General features: G+C 41.9%; 1 protein-coding gene across 1 annotated transcript in view; it reads left to right on the top strand.

Moving 5' to 3' along the window:
- The window catches only part of LOC132401902 (zinc finger FYVE domain-containing protein 9-like), a 148,510-nt gene that overhangs the window by 80,642 nt on the left and 52,883 nt on the right, over positions 1-14,985 (top strand). The window lies entirely within an intron of this gene.

The following is a 14,985-nucleotide window of genomic DNA, read 5'->3' as shown; positions in this document are numbered from 1 at the left end:
GCTGTAAAAAAATTTGTAAGAAATGCAAAGGAAAAACCTGAGTTACTATTTATTACTACGTTAATAACCTTAAATCATAAGACCGCAAGACATAGGAGCACAATTAGCCCTTCAGGCTGTTGGTTTTTACTTCGAACTCTTTGTTCAAGTAGCATTTCGAATTCGGCCTCTTCACACCCCATCCTGGCATAACAAAAGAGTGCCCCCCCCCCCCCATCTCCCTGCTCACTCTGTAAGCGATCTGCCAGGTTTAAAATTTCTTCATTCGACTTGGGAGCTACAGACTTCCTGTTTCCTTCAATAATAATCCTCATCTCCCCATTCTTAAATTCTGCATTAACTTTGAACCCACCTTCGAGTACAAACACCTGGGAACTCACACTTCCCACGGTTACCAAGGCTAACCCTTTTTCCACTGAACCAAGTCTATCTGACCCACAAGGACGGCCGCCCCGTTCCACTGAATGAAATACCTGACTTCTTCTGAGCTCCATTACTAGGTTCAGTACCACGTGCATCCCCATCCGGGACACACTCAAGTGGGACATTGGCCTCTTCCAGGCTTTCAATACCCGTACCCTTTTTAAATTCTAAGGCAACTCCCTTCCGGAGTAAACTCAACTCCGCGGGCTGAAACAACCTCATCTGCCAACCCAGCAGACTTCTTCGAGGTAAGGGCACCCTTTTCATCTAGGGCTGCCCTCATTTCATTAATGGGAACACCTTTAGAAGTTTCAACTTCTTCAAACAGTTCTGCCAAACCGGACAGATCATCCATGTCCAACTGGACCTCCTAACCGCTCTATCGGTTCCGCATCTTTATTTTCTGCCTCTAGGACCTTTCTCCTCGCTAAAGGCAGATCAACCTCTGCTCCCTTCCCCTCTTTCACTTTACTACTCTTCGTTTTACCTCCCTCTAAACCCTCGTGGTACAGGGTCGGTAGAAACGTCTCGGCCAAATCAAAACTGGCCTGATTTAAACTGCTCTCGTTCTCAGCTGCCTTTCTCGACAGGCTGCGAGTGACCGCGCATGCGGGATAGATTTGGGACTCTAGGGGCGGGGCCACCGCACTCGCTGGTCGGCGGGTCGGCATCATGGCTGCCCAAACCTTACCACCTGCTAAATCGTTACAGAGAAGGTCGTCTGTGTCAGTTCTCGGGAACTCAGATGGCACCCCTATTCCAACGGGTCCAGACACCAGCTCACAATCCATAATGACCTCATGTAAAGCCACCATTTCTATTCTTTTGCTGATCCCCTCTACCTTTACCATACCCGTTTTTCGACCAAATTCTAGTACCTTACTGCTGATCAATGACAGCTCAGCCCCCCGTGTCTGTCCAGATTCGTACGGGAACTGGTGTGTCTCCCTCCCTCACAGACACGGTTCTGTGTGACAGACAAGTCTCGGACCCTTCTCGTACTCTGTCTACCCGGGGCTCTCTGGTCGATTTACTGATTACCACGGCACACCCGATAGGGACTGCGGCTTTTCCTTTTCCTATCTCTTTCCTCGGACAAAGTATCGAGAGGCAATATGCCCTCCCTTTTCACAATTAAAACAGGTCAAGCCCGGAAACCTCTGGCCGTCTTGCCTTTCCCCCTCAACCTTAACGCTTGCTCCCGGTGGGACCTCTGCCTCATTCGTCAGACTTTCTGGATCGTTCCCACGATCTCTCTGGGAACTTTTATTCGAGGAAAACTTTGTCTTGTGGGTTAGGGCATATTCATCCGCGAACCTAGCAAATTCTGAATTGGACTTATTCGGCTTCTCATTCAAATACATCCGGATGTCCTCCGAAACACAACCTTTAAATTCCTCAATCAAAAGTAACTCCCTGAGACGCCCATAATCCTCGTCCACTTTTTCTGCGGTGCACCAACGGTCCAAGAGCACATCCTTCTCATAGGCAAACTCGGTATACGTCTGATTCCACCCTTTTCGTAAATTTCTGAACTTTTGTCTATATGCTTCAGCTACAAGCTCGTAACCCCGGAGAATGGCCGCCTTTACTTGGTCATATTTCTCTTCCCCTTCCCCCTCCGTGGACAACGCCGCATATGCCCGCTGGGCCTTCCCTCTTAACACACTTTGTAACAACGCCACCCACTGCTCCCTGGGCCACTTCTGATTCACTGCCACCTTTTCAAAAAGCAAGAAATAACTATCAACATCCATCTCCTCGAACGGGGGTACTAACCTCAATGCCCGACTGACATCAAACCACTCCTCTCAGTCCGACCCCTGACTTCGTTGCTCTAGCCTTAACTTCTCCATCTCCAAGTCATGTTTCCTCTCCTTCTCCTTCTCGGCCCTCTCCTTCTCCTTCTCGGCCCTCTCCTTCTCCTTCTCAGTTGCTTCCAGCTCTTTTAGCTGAAGTTCAAGCTCTCTTTCTTTCTCGGCCCTCTCCTTCTCTATCTCCAGCTGTTTTAACTTAATTTCATGTTCCCACCTTAATTTTTCCAACTCTAACTGAGCCGGCCCACTAGCTGGTACCTTTTCAGGGATATTTTCCAATACCTCAGTGGTAAACACATCCTTCCCAATATAATACTGAGTTATTGCCCTTTGCACCTCCCGCTTTTTCATTGACAACCTCACCCCTGCGAGGTTTAACTCCTTTGCCAATTTTATCGTCTAATTTGGAGGCCGCCTCCAGAGTCAGGTTTTCTATAAATTCACCCACATCCATCTTTGCTGGTTTCCCGTCTGGCTACTCGTGTAACCTGATCCAAGTTTTGGACCTACAAGCCCGATTCACTGGCCCTCCAATTTGGTGTCAAATCCTGAGACGAGAACCCCAACTGTTACGAAATCCCGTAACTGGATCACTTACCAGCAAAGATAGAGAGGTCTGATGAAGTCTGATTGCACTATTTTTAAAAGTCTTTATTTATGAAGGGGCACAAAAATACGATTAATAGAAACATTCAGATAATATACGTCGTCACTACCCAATCTAAAAGCTCGGGTCTAATAATAACCATCAATAAGGAAAGGCTTGATCGTTTGTCTAGGGGATAATATATCGTCCGATGGAAATATAAAAGTCACTCAGTTCCGGCAGGCCTCAGCCTTTTGGCGGGGGGGTTGGGGGGGACCGCTGGGTTTTCACTTGTTGGAGAGAGAGAGAGATTGGTGAGAAAAGAAAACTTACCCAGGTCTTTATGAAGCAAATCTGTTGAATCAGGGGAGCGGGCTTTGTTAGCTAAAAGCGGTTTTCCGTGATTCCAGCCACGGATTCCAGGCACAGAATCCAATGCACGTGGCTTCCTTCAAATGGCTTCCCGCTACTATGGGATCGTTAGCGTTTCTTCTGGTGCGTCTGAAGGGGGTGTTCTTCTGGGGCAGGTGTGACCTGTACAAAAAAGATGGGTTGCACTTGAATCTGAGGGGGACTGATATCCTGGCAGGGAGGTTTGCAAATGCTATTGGGGAGAGTTTAAACTAGAATTGCTGGGGGGTGGGAACCAAACTGAAGTGACGGAGGAAAGGGAGGTTGGCTCACAAATAGAGAAAGCTTGGAGATGGTGCGAGAGGGAGGATAACCAGGTGTTGGAGAAGGGACACACTCAGACTGATGGTTTGAGATGTGTCTATTTTAATGCGAGGAGTATTATGAATAAAGTGGATGAGCTCAGAGTGTGGATCATCATTTGGAGCTAAGATGTTGTGGCCATTAGAGAGACTTGGATGGTGCAGGGGCTGGAATGGCTACTTGAAGTGCCAGGCTTTAGATGTTTCAGAAAGGACAGGGAGGGAGGCAAAAGAGGTGGGAGCATGGCACTGTTGATCAGAGATAGTGTCATGGCTGCAGAAAAGGAGGAAGTCATGGAGGGGTTGTCTGTGGAGTCTCTGTTGGTGGAAGTTAGCAAATAGGAAGGGGTCAATAACTCTACTGGGTGTTTTTTATAGACCAACCAATAGTAACAGGGACATCGAGGAGCAGATCAGGAGACAGATTCTGGAAAGGGAGTAGTAATAACAGGGTAACAACACACACAAAATGCTGGTGGAACACTGCAGGCCAGGCAGCATCTATAAGGAGAAGCACTGTCGATGTTTCAGTTAGTCCTGACGAAGGGTCTTGGCCCGAAACGTCGACAGTGCTTCTCCTTATAGATGCTGCCTGACCTGCTGTGTTTCACTAGCATTTTGTGTGTGTTGTTTGAATTTACAGCAACTGCAAATTTCCTCGTGTTTGCTGTGTAATAACAGAGTAGTTGTGGTGGGAGATGTTAATTTCCCAAATATTGATTGACATTTCCCTGGAGTGAGGGGTTTAGATGGGGTGGGGTTTGTAAGGTGTGTTCAGGCAGATTTCTTGACACAATAGGTAGATAAGCCTACAAGAGGAGAGGCTGTACTTGATCTGGTATTGGGAAATGAACCTGATCAGGTGTCAGACTCTCAGTGGGAGAGCATTTTGGAGATGGTGATCACAATTCCATCTCCTTTAGAGAAGGATATGAACAGACAAGTTAGGAAAATGTTTAATAGGAGTAAGGGGAAATATGAGGCTATCAGGCAGGAACTTGGAAGCATAAATTGGAAACAGACGTTCTCAGGGAAACATACGGAAGAAATATGGCAAATGTTCGGGGGATATTTGTGTGGGGTTCTGCGTAGATACATTCCAATCAGACAGGGAAAGGATGGTAGCGTACAGGAACTGTGGTGTACAAAGGCTTAAGTAAATCTAGTCAAGAAGAAAAGAAGAGCTTACGAAAGATTCAAAAAACTAGGTAATATAGAGATCTAGAAGATTTTAAGACTAGCAGGAAGGAGCTTAAGAATGAAATTAGGAGAACCAGAAGAGGCATGAAAAGGCCTTGGCAGACAGGATTAAGGAAAACCCCAAGGTGTTCTACAAGTATGTGAAGAGCAAGAGGATAAGAATTGTAAGAATAGGACCAATCAAGTGTGACAGTAGAAAAGTGTGTATGGAACTGGAGGAGATGCCAGAGGTACTTAATGAACACTTTGCTTCAGTATTCACTATGGAAAAGGATCTTGGTAATTGTAGGGATGCCTTGCAACGGTCTGAAAAACTTGAGCATGTAGATATTAAGGAAGAGGATGTGCTGGAGCTTTTGGAAAGCATCAAGTTGGATAAGTCACCGGGACGAGATGTACCCCAGTCTACTGTGGGAAGCAAGGGAGGAGATTGTTGAGCCTCTGGCGATGATCTTTGCATCATCAATGAGGATGGGAGAGATTCCGGAGGATTGGAGGGTTGCAGATGTTGTTCCCTTATTCAAGAAAGGGAGTAGGGATAGCCCAGGAAATTATAGACCAGTGAGTGATGGCAGGTGGAGTTCAACCCAGGTAAGTATGAGGTAGGTCAAATATGATGGCAGAATATGGCATTAATGGTAAGACTCTTGGCAGTGTGAGGATCAGAGGGATCTTGGGGTCCGAGTCCATAGAACATTCAAAGCTGCTACACAGGTTGATTCTGTGGTTAAGAAGGCATACGGTGCATTAGCCTTCATCAATCATGGGATTGAGTTTAAGAGGAGAGAGGTAATGTTGCAGCTATGTTGGACCCTGGTCAGACCCCACTTGGAGTACTGTGCTCAATTCTGGTCGTCTCACTACAGGAAGGATGTGCAGAGGAGATTAGGATTGGGGAGCATGCCTTATGAGAATAAGTTGAGTGAACTTGGCCTTTTCTCCTTGGAGCAATGGAAGATGAGAGATGACCTGATAGAGGTGTGTAAGATGATGAGAGGCATTGATCATGTGGATAATCAGAGGCTTTTTCCCAGGGCTGAAGTGGCTAGCATAAGAGGGCATTGTTTTAAGGTGCTTGGAAGTAGGTACAGAAGAGATGTCAGTGGTAAGTTTTTTACACAGTGAGTGGTGAGTGTGTGGAATGGGCTGCCAGGGCAGAAACGATAGGGTCTTTTAAGAGACTCCTGGACGGATACATGGAGCTTAGAAAAATAGAGGGCTACGGGTAAGCCAAGGTAAGGACATGTTCGGCACAGCTTTGTGGGCCGAAGGGCCTGTATTGTGCTATAGGTTTTCTATGTTTCTAATTCATGTTTCGGAATGGCCAAGTCAGAGTCCAGACCTTAACCCAATTGAGATGCTCTGGCATGACCAGAAGAGGTCCAGAAATAGTGAACTGAAACAGGTTTGTATGAAGGAATGGTCTAAAATTCCTCCTTGTCGTTGTGTAAGTCCAATCAACAGCTACAGGAGGTTCTACCAGTTATTAAATACAAGGATTCACATACTTTTTCCAGGCTGGACTGTGAATGATTAAACATTGCGTTTGTCTATTACTGTGACTTGGATTAAGATCAGACCACATTTCGATTAATAATGCAGAAAACCAAGTAATTGCAAAAGGTTCACAAACTTTTTCTTGCAACTGTATATAAAGAGTAAAAGAGAGGCAAGAATGGATATTGGATTGCTGGAAAATGTGAGGAACCAAGAAATAACAAATAAATTTAGTAAGTATTTTGCATCAGTTTTCTGTGTGGAAGACACTAGTAGTATACTAGAATAGAAATTCAAGGGAACAGGTGAATATAAGGTGAAAGTGCTTGGGAAGCTGAAGGATCTGAAGGTAGATTAACCACCTGGAACAGATGGAGTACACCTCAGGGTTCTGAAGGAGGTATTTGAAGAGATTGTTGGAGGCATTAGTAGTGATCATTCAAAGAACACTAGATTCTGGAATGGTTCCAGAGGGCTGGTAAATTGCAAATATCACTCCACGCAGAGAAGGGAGGGAGGCAGAAGAAAAGCGTGACTTCAGCGGTTGTGAAGCTGATGGAGTCCATTATTAAGGATGAGGCTTCAGGGTAATTGGAGGCACATCATAAAATAGGTCAAGATCAGTAGTTTTCTTTAAGAGGCAGACTTGCCTGACAAATCTGTTGGAATTCTTTGAGGAAATAACAGGCAAAATAGACAAAGGAGAGTCAGTGGATGTTGTTTACTTGGAATTTCTCAAGGCCTTTGACAAAGTGCCACACATAGGGCTGCTGAACAAGATAGGAGCTTGTGGTATTCAGGAAAAATACTAGCATGGACAGAAGATTGGTCGGAGGTATAGAAAGGTAATAAAGAGGAGTCTTCTCTGTTTGGGTGCTGGTGACTAGTAGTGTTCCACATGGATTGGTGTTGAGACAGCTTCTTTACTTGTTACATGTCAGTGATTTTGGATGATGGAATTGATGTATTTGTGGCCAACTTTGCGGACAATATGAAGATAAGATCCTGGGTGTCAACATCTCTGAGATATATCCTGAGTCCAATATATTGATGCATTACAAAGAAGGCACAGCAACAGCTATATTTGATTAGTAGTTTGAGGAGAATTGGTATGTCTCCAAAGACATTCACAAATTTCTACAAATATATCTTGGAGAGCATTTTAACTGTTTGCATCACTGTATGGTATGGAGGAGCCACTGCACAGGATTGGCAAAAGCTGCAGAAAGTGGTAAACTCAGCCAGCACCATCATGGGCACTAGCCTCCCCAACATCCAGGACACCTTCAAAAGGCGATGCCTCAAAAAGGTGGCATCCATCATTAAGGACCCCCATCACCTCTTCTCATTGCTACCATCATAGAACATTACTGCACAGAAGCAGGCCTTTTGTCCATTCTTGGCTGTGCCGAACCATTTTTCTGCCTAGTCCCACTGACCTACACCTGGACCACATCCCTCCATACACCTCTCATCCATGTACCTGTCCAAGTTTTTCTTAAATGTTAAAAGTGAGCCCGCATTTACCACTTCATCTAGCAGCTCATTCCACACTTCCACCACTCTTTGTGTGAAGAATCCCCCCCCCATGTTCCCTTTAAACTTTTCCCCCTTCACCATTAACCCACGTCCACTGTTTTTTTTTCTACCATTTACCTTGTATGTTCTACCTTGGTTTGTCTTTCCGAAGTGCAATACCTCACACTTGTCTGTATTAAACTCCATCTGCTGTTTTTCAGCCCATTTTTCCAGCTGGTCCAAATCCCTCTGCAAGCTTTGAAAACCTTCCTCACTGTCCCCTACAACTCCAGTTTTTGTATCATCAGCAAATTTGCTGATCCAGTTTACCACATTATTATCCAGATCATTGATGACAAATAACAATGGACTCAGCACTGATCCCTGTGGCACACCACTAGTCACAGGCCTCCACTCAGAGAAGCAATCCTCCACTACCACTGTCTGGCTTCTCCCATTGAGCCAATGTCTAATCCAATTTACTACCTGTCCATGTATACCTAGTGACTGAATCTTCCTAACTAACCTCCCATGTGGGACCTTGTCAAAGGCCTTAGTGAAGTCCATGTAGACAACATCCACTGCCTTCCCTTCATCTACTTTCCTGGTAATCCCCTTGAAAAACTCTAATAGACTCTCCCTAATAAGTCCCTGTCTATCCAAATACTTGTAGATCCTATCTTTTGGTACTTCTTCCAATAATTTACCTACTACCGATGTCAAACTTACCAGCCTGTAATTTCCCAGATCAAGGAGGAGTTACAGGAACCTGAAAACACACTCAATATTTCATGATTAACTTCTTCCTGTCTTCTGTCAGATTTCTGAAGAGATGATGAACACTTCCTCAGTATATTTTTTCTCCCTCCCTTTTTACATTACCTTTTTATTTTTTATATGTACTTTTTGTTACTTATAGTTTTATTACAATATATTACAATGTACTGCTGCTATAAAACAACTAATTTCAGTTTTTTTTACTAATAAAATTACTATTTAAAAAATATATAAATACTTATTGTAATTCAGTTTATTCCCTATTTTTATCATGTATTGCACTGTACAGTTGCTGCAAAGTTAACAAATTTCATGACATATGTCTATGATATTAAACACAATTCTGATTTCTAATTGCATCAATATGTTGTGCCCTGGATAGACCTTCAATACCAGGAACTTGAAACTGGTCACCCTTTCCACTGCTGATCCCTTGATGAGGACTGGTGTGTGTTCCCTTAACTTCCCTGTCCTGAAGCCCACAATCAATTCCTTGGGCTTACTGACGTTGAGTAAAGGTCGTTGTTGTGACACCACTTAACCATCTGATCTCTCTCTCTCTCATGTACGCTTCCTCATCACCATCTGAAATTCTGCCAACAGTAGTTGTGTCATCTGCAAATTTATAAAGCTTGCCTGGCCACACATTTGTGAGTATAGGGAGAGTAGAGCTATGGGTTAAGCATGCATCCTTGAGGTGGACCAGTGTTGACTGTCAGCATGAAGGAAGTACTATTTTTGATCTGCACTGATTGTAGCTGTGCTGACAGCAAAGATAGAATTCTGGCTTTTCATTTAAAAACAATTCTTCAAATATTTCAAGAGCTCTCTGATCCATAGAAAGAGAAGTCAAAAATTTGTCATCCACTTTCATCTGCAGACACTGACATTTCAAAGTTGTCAGTACTGGAGAATATGTTGCTGCTGCTGTTTAGTAGTGAGGGCCTGAAATTATAATTTCTGACTCTACCTGTTTTCTGAACCTAAGACAATACAGACCAACCATAACATGGTGACCTTGTAGTCAAAACCATAACATTTTATTATACAGTACTTGTAACTCTATTATACTTTGTAGTTGCTGTTGAAAATTTACCGTCTCAATTAAAGAAGTGTTTTGAATCAAATTGAGCATTGAAAAGATGCTCTGAGTATCACAGTCATAGTTGTACGACAGAGAAACAAGACCTTTGGCCTGCAACATCCATAGCAACCTTTTTGACCATCTTGTTTAAAGCTCATGCCTGAATCAAAAAGCTTGCATTGATATAACAGGTTCAGAAATTTTGTTACATGTTGACAGGTTGCCTGGATCTTATAGACCCTCTCATCATCTCACCTCATGTTGCATGTGAAGATTCCACTATCTCCCCATCTTTGTTAGGCTGTGCAGTTTTTCTAAGCAGGAAATGTTATCTGACTCGAGCGAATGACCATAAATAAATATCTGGGCTCAGAGGGCTATGCAGCCAAACAGAGGTCAGTAGTAGCTTCCATCACAAAAACCAAAGCAGTAGGATGCACATGGCTTGTCAACATGCGGAGCAGCTACTGCCAGCCCTTAGTCAATGTGTCGGCAAGGATGAGCTCCTTGCATCATCAGGTGCATGGCTTGCCTCAGCCCATCTGAAACAGCTGTCACAGCAATTGCTTCCCACTGATCCCTGGCTGATTTTGAACAGCAAGAATGCTATTGGAGTATAAGGATTTGCATCTGGTTCCAACACTGTTTCTATTACTGCCTTCATGAGCTCTAGGCAAGTACTGGTGTAGGCAAAAATGTTGGACCTTGTCAATTTAGAAAGGTAGGCAACTGGTTTTCACCATAATAAAACTTGAAAATATTGCTTTGACTGATCCAGCATGAACTCTTAGGTTTTGTATTCTATAGTGGTGTCTTTGGTCTTATGTGGTAATAATCCAGTTTCAATCCTTGCAATTTTTTTGAGACTTTAAAAAAATCCCTAGGTTGGAAAATTAAGCCATTGTTAAAAGTAAAACCAAAAGATGGCAGTCCCTTGAATTAGACAATGGTTGTGAGGTGTTGTGTCAGAGGAGAAACATGATTGTCAACAGAGAATTAGGAATTTTGCACAGTAGTGACAGAATGCAGTTTGTGAACACTTTGGTGGTGAGGCTTTTCACTTTCATTTCTTTCTGATTGTTCTATTATCTTTTACACCTATCCCTTGAAAAGGACCCCACACCAGATTATCTGTCACTGACCTCATCAATTCTGGAGAACTCCCATCCACTGCCACCAAACTCAGATTCCTTACCCTACAATGCTCACTTCTACCTCCTACCCAAGATCCATAAACCAGACTGTCCGTGTAGGCCTATTGTTTCTGCCTGCTTCTGCCCCATTGAACACATGACCTCATACCTTAACTCTATTCTATCCAGTACATTCCCACCTTCATCTGCAACACTTATCATGCTCTGGATCTCCTCAGTGACTTTAATTTTTCTGGCCCTGATGGCCTCATTTTCACCAGTGATATCTAGTCCCCAAACACTTCTATCCCCCATCAAGAAGGTCTTAAAATGCTCCATTTCTGTCTGAAGAACCAACCAGTTCTCCTCCATCACTACCTGCCTCCATCTGGCAGAACTGGTCTTCACCCTCAACAATTTTTCCTTTGACTTGAGGGGTAGCCATGGGCATCTGCATGGGTCCCAGCTTTGCCTGCCTCTTGGTTGGCTGTGTAGAACAGTCCATGTTCCAAGCCTTCCCTGGTAATGCTCCCCAGCTCTTCCTCCACTACATTGACGACTGCGTTATTGCTGCTTCATGCATCTATGCTGAACTCGTCAATTTTATCAACTTTGCCTCCAACCTCCACCCTGCCCTTAAATTCACTAGGTCCATTTCTGATACCTCCCTCCGCTTTCTTGATCTCTGTCCCCATCTTTAGAGATACTGTCATCTGACATCTTTTATAAACCTACTGAGTCCCACAGTTTTCTTAACTATACGTCTTTCCTCCCTGTCTCTTGTAAAAATGCTATTTACTTTTCTCAGTTCCTTTGTCTCCACCACATCTGTTCCCAGGATGTAACTTTCCTTTTCAGAACATCAGAGATGTCCGCCTTCAAAGAATGGGGTTTCCGTTCCTCCATCATAGATGCTGCTCTCACCATATCTCCTCCATTTTCTGAACATCCACACTCACCCCATTTTCCTGCCAAGTGTGATAGTCTCTCCTGTCCTTGGTTCCCACCCCAGAGCCTCCACATCCAACAAATCATCCTCTGCGATTTCAGCCATTTTCAAAGGGGATCCTACTACCAAATGTATCTTAACCAGCACCTCCCTCTGCTTTCCACAGGGATCTCTCTCCTCTGTAGATTCCCTTGTTTATTTGTCCTTCCCAGCACTTATCCCTGATAGCAGCCAAAGTGCTACACCAGCCCATTCACCTCCTCCCTCACCTCCATTCAGGGCCCCAAGCAGTCCTTCCAGGAGAGGCACTACTTACCTATGAATTTGCTGACGTCATCACCTGAAAATATGCTGCTCCTGATGTCACCACCTCTACATTGGTGAAACCCATCATATATTGGGGGACTACTTTGTTGAGCACCTCTATTCCATCTACCAAAAGCGGAGCTTCCCAGTGGCCAAACATTTTAATTCTGATGCCTATTCTCATTCTAACATGTTGGTCCATGGCCTCTTCTTGTGCTAAGGTGAGGCCATACTCTTGCTGAAGTAGCAACACCTTATATTCCATCTGGGTGGACTCCAACCTGATGGCATGAATATCGATTTCTCCTTTCTGGTAAAATAATTTTCTCTCCTTCTCCTCTTCTATTCCCCACTCTGGCGTCTTAACTCTTCTCACCTGCCTGTCACCACCTGGATCTCTTCCTTGTGTGTGTTGCCTTGGATTTCCAGCATTTGCAGATTTTCTCAAGTTTACTTGCCACAACACTTAGGCGTGTAAATTCCAGGTATTTGTTCCAGAACACACATTTTCAGTTATCTTGTTTTACCCCTTTTCCTATTGCCTAAAATCTTCATCTACTTTGTGTCTACCTGTTTTACCAGCACCAGATGTAAACTGTCACATTCAGTTTATTGTCTTTTCTTTCTTTTTAATCTTTTTATTGATTTTAAACAAACATAAATGAAACATGAATACAGAGAGTTTGAAAGTACATAATTAATAGGTTAAGTATACATTCATGATGATAATCCATATATAATAACCTCCCAAACTCACAGTAATTGCGAAAAAAGGGAGTAAATAAGAGAGAAAAAAAATCACAAAAAAGAAAAGAAAAAAAAAACCTAACCAACATGGGCAATTGCATTATGTCAAATATACACAGTAGCGTCAATAACTCCGCACCTCCATCCAAATAATTAAGGATAATAGAAGCAGGGTTTAGGAAAAGTCAGTTTAACTGATATGAAAATGTTGGATAAATGGTCTCCAAATTTCTTCAAATTTAACTGAAGAATCAAAAACAACACTTCTAATTTTTTCTAAACTCAAACAAGAGGTAGTTTGAGAAAACCACTGAAATATAGTTGGAGGATTAATTTCTTTCCAATTCAATAGGATAGATCTTCTAGCCATTAATGTAACAAATGCAATCATCCGTCGAGCTGAGGGGGATAAACAAATATTATCCACCATTGGTAAACCGAAAATTGCAGTAATTGGATGCGGTTGCAATTTGATATTCAGAACTGTTGAAATAGTACCGAAAATATCTTTCCAATAACTTTGCAAACAAGGGCAAGACCAAAACATGTGGGTCAATGAGGCAACTTCAGAATGACATGTCACAGGTTGGATTAACATGAGAGTAAAATCGAGCAAGTTTATCCTTGGACATGTGGAGCCCTATGTACAACCTTAAATTGTATTAGGGCATGTTTAGCACAAATAGAAGAGGAATTGAGTAATTGTAAAATTTTCTCACACTGCTCAGTGAGTATAAGACAATGAAGTTCTTTTTCTCATTCCTCCTTAATTTTTTCTGATACTTCTGGCTGTATTTTCATGGTCATATTATAAATGGTGGCTACTAAACCCTTCTGGCCAGGATTCAGAGCTAAAAATTTTTCCATAATGTCCATTGGACATAATTTCGGAAAAGACTGTAACATATTATTCAAGAAATTTCTAACTTGCAGATATATAAAAAAAAATGAGTTTTAGGTAAATTATATTTATTAGCCGTTCAAAGGACATAAAACTATTATCTAAAAAGAGATAATGAAACATGTTATACCTTTTATTTTCCATAATATCCATAAAAGAGGGTCGAAAGAAAAAGTTAGATATAATAGGGCTTGATAAGATAAATTTATTCAAGCCAAAAAATTTACAAAATTGAAACCATATTCACAATGTATGTTTAACTATGGGATTAGTTATTTGTTTATTCAATTTAGATAAAGAAAAAGGAAGCGAAGATCCTAAAATTGAAAACAATGAAAAGTCTTGTACAGATTTACATTCCAAATTTACCCATTGTGGGCAAGATGCGATAATCGATTCTTGTGTCCAAAATATTAAATATCGAATATTGACTGCCCAATAGTAAAATCTCAAGTTTGCCAAAGCCAAACCACCCTCCTTCTTAGGCTTCTGTAAATATTTTTTGCTTAGTCTAGGATTTTTGTTCTGCCACAGATATGAAGATATTTTAGAGTCAATAATATCAAAAAAATGATTTAGGAATAAAAATTGGTAGTGCTTGGAATAAATATAAAATTTTGGGTAACACTGTCATCTTAATAGCATTAATTCAACCAACCAATGACAAAGATAATGGGGACCACCTGGTAACAAGTTGCTTAATTTGGTCAATTAAAGGTAAAAAATTAACTTTAAATAAACCCTTATGTTTCTTGGTAATTTTAATACCCAAATAAGTAAAATGATCTGTGACAACTTTAAATGGCAAGTGTTTATAAATTGGAACTTGCATATTTAATGGAAATAATTCACTGTTATTAAAATTCAGTTTGTAACCAGAAAAGCAGCTAAACTGAGCAAGGAAGGATAAAATAGCAGGAATAGATCTTTCAGGGTCAGATATGTATAGTAACAAATCATCATCATATAATGATAATTTATAAGTGCCTTCCCCACGGGTAATACCCAAAATATTGGGTGATTCACGAATGGCAATAGCTAAAGGTTCCAAAACAATGTCAAATAGTAAAGGACTTAAAGGACAGCCTTGCCTTGTACCTCGGAATAACTGGAAAAAAAGGAGATAACTTTGATTATTGGTGAAAACCGAAGCTAAAGGTTTATAATACATTAACTTAATCCATGATATAAATTTCGAACTAAAATTAAAATGCTGCAACGTATTAAATAAATATGGCCATTCAACTCTATCAAATGCTTTTTCAGCATCTAAAGAAATGACACGTTCTGGTATTTTGGATGAAGGAGTATAAATAATATTAATCAATTTTCTG

This window comes from Hypanus sabinus, chromosome 11 (assembly GCF_030144855.1).
Source record: "Hypanus sabinus isolate sHypSab1 chromosome 11, sHypSab1.hap1, whole genome shotgun sequence".
Taxonomy (NCBI): Eukaryota; Metazoa; Chordata; class Chondrichthyes; order Myliobatiformes; family Dasyatidae; genus Hypanus; species Hypanus sabinus.
The sequence above is the reverse complement of the archived record's forward strand: the minus strand, read 5'-3'. Positions and strand labels throughout refer to the sequence as shown.